The 2,418-nt window shown below is 30.4% G+C and overlaps 1 long non-coding RNA gene across 2 annotated transcripts; it reads left to right on the forward strand.

The window, feature by feature from the left end:
- The first annotated feature begins 563 nt into the window (after nt 1-563).
- Nucleotides 564-1,778, forward strand: LOC108978478. Of its 2 annotated transcripts, none has more exons than XR_001994116.1 (3): nt 564-649; nt 1,089-1,578; nt 1,655-1,778. It is a non-coding gene; the product is annotated as an uncharacterized LOC108978478 (long non-coding RNA). The 2 variants fall into 2 exon arrangements; XR_001994115.1 differs by lacking the exon at nt 564-649 and adding an exon at nt 953-1,023.
- The last annotated feature ends 640 nt before the right edge of the window (nt 1,779-2,418 follow it).

A 2,418-nucleotide genomic window follows, 5' to 3' on the forward strand; every position in this document is an offset into this window, starting at 1 on the left:
AAAATGACGTGATCATCATACAAATTTGTATGTACGTAGGCATGGCAATACGGATCTTCGAATTGGCTTATCAACTGCATTTTTTTGTTATGTATATATAGTTACATTTTGGCAAAAAAATGGAAATGGGACATCATTAATTTTTTACATACATACATAGCTCGCGTGCCAAAAACTCCAAAATTCAATAAAAAAAAWAAATAAAAAAAAAACTCTCGCCCCTAACACACGCGGCCAATAAATCGACCTGCAATGGCGTTACAATGTGCTATCGTRATTGCACGTATATTTTGGTACATTTCAATTATTTTTCAACTATTAAAATTTTTAAAGATTAATTTTGCATATAATGTAAATAAAGTTATTTAATAATATTATTTATTGTGTACCTGTCATTATGAATGTGTATACAAATATGTATATGCTTATAGTTTTAGGTGTAACGAACAACTCTCAGGTGGACAAACTGTTATACTCTGCAATACGGTATATTACGAGAGTATAATATAAAATATTGTGTTTCAGTATACAATACATAGAAACACATGCAGCGTAAAAGATACCAGGAAGTGTGTGAACAATCTTTTTAGACACAACAATTTGGATTCCCTGCTTTGAACATCGACAATAATGTATTGAGAGATATAAAGTAATACGTGTTCGAAAAAATTTTCATTATGTGTGAAAAATATATCCCCATGTTCACGTCGACTATACATAGTAAAAATAGTAAAATTTTGAAATGTTATCAGCARTAATTCGCAAAGAAACCTTATGTAAATTTATATATGTATATTTCCATATACATATTTAAATGTGCAAACGTTAAAGCCAAAAACTAACATGAATATAAAATCAATATAAACTTCTGTGCAATTTTTTCTTTCAATACCCACCTCTGTTAATGCATCACTGTTACTATTTTTTCTTCCAAAGTGGCTTGCATAACCAACTCATTGTATTTTGACAATTCATACGCTGTGCCTCTCTATAATACATACCATCTTCAGCTTAAAGATTGGGGTGCTTTACGTCATTTTGTTCAATTTAGTGTTCCTAAATTTATTCATATATTTGTCTCTTTCTAGGCAGATACGTAAATTAAGGGTAAATGTGAAGCAACACACTCCGACTAAAGAAAGGAAAATTAAAATTTCGTCGTAACCATATAATTAAATAGTTAATTCGTACATTTCAAGTAAACGTGTGTGATGATACATGAATATAATACATCAATCTATACATTTAACTAGTTAAATAAATAGTAACACTCCACAAACGTCCGTGAATATTTCAATTTGTTAAATGTGGTTACCGAATAAGAGATAAAATCAATAGCTTCGATATAATATTACCATTTTGTTAAGGTTGATGTCACAAAACCGTTCCTTGCTCGAGTTTTAAATTGAGTTGCTCCGAAGTCAGTGAGTGCAATACGATTATTTACACATTATTAAAACTTTCATAAATTCTTAAACACAAGTACATGGAACTGCATATGTAAATGTAAATATCTACAGTATACGCACATACATAGGGGTATGAAATATTCTAATGGATGATGTGACTGTATTATGGGTATATAGTACAATTATATTAACAAAACGAATGAAAATAAAAGTTTTGATTTTGGTTTTGGTTACTTTGATTTTAGAATTGTGTCATACGGTGTGGTCAGCGAAGATGGTTCTCATTGTAAACTAAAAATACCGAAATATGAAAAAGTAAATAAAACAATTTTTAAGTGGGTTAAAATTTTAATTGATGACAGCACTTCAATGAGCTCCTCCGAATTAAATATGAAGAGCCAAAAAGAACGTATGTATGTAGTTTAGCAAATCTGCATGAAACAACTGCAATTAATCTGGTTCAGCCATTTCATTGTTATTGGCAATTACCTAACGTATTAAAGTAATTATTGAATCAGACGATATACCCATGGAGTCTATATACTGTAATATGATATAAAAACAAATAAGGGGTTGAAATACTTTCAGGTGTTGGAAAACCTTACACTAACCTAGATAAAAAGTTCACTTCTAGCTAGAATATCCTTCATAAATAAAAAACTTTCCATACAAGCATTTGAATTTGATTGAAAAAATTTTTCCTTTTATGAACTTGATTATGATCATTCATTTTGAATGACAGCTCAGCTCGCCACGCTGATCACTCACCATATACATTGTGACAAAAAAGCAAACGGAAATTGTAACTAAATTACCCGGGTTAATGATAGATATATTTTTGTATAAGTTGGAAATACTGTCCTTAGTTGCTATGTTACTATGCCAAATATGAGCGCGATCTGTCAACCAGTTTGTTTACAGCAGTTGCTAAAGTCGGCAAACCTAAGTAGAGCGTTGCGATTTTTACAATGGATAAAAATATCGAACGAATAATGTTAAATTTCGTGTG

Source organism: Bactrocera latifrons, unplaced genomic scaffold (genome assembly GCF_001853355.1).
Source record: "Bactrocera latifrons isolate USDA-ARS-PBARC rearing strain unplaced genomic scaffold, ASM185335v1 scaffold_1221, whole genome shotgun sequence".
NCBI classification, from domain to species: domain Eukaryota; kingdom Metazoa; phylum Arthropoda; class Insecta; order Diptera; family Tephritidae; genus Bactrocera; species Bactrocera latifrons.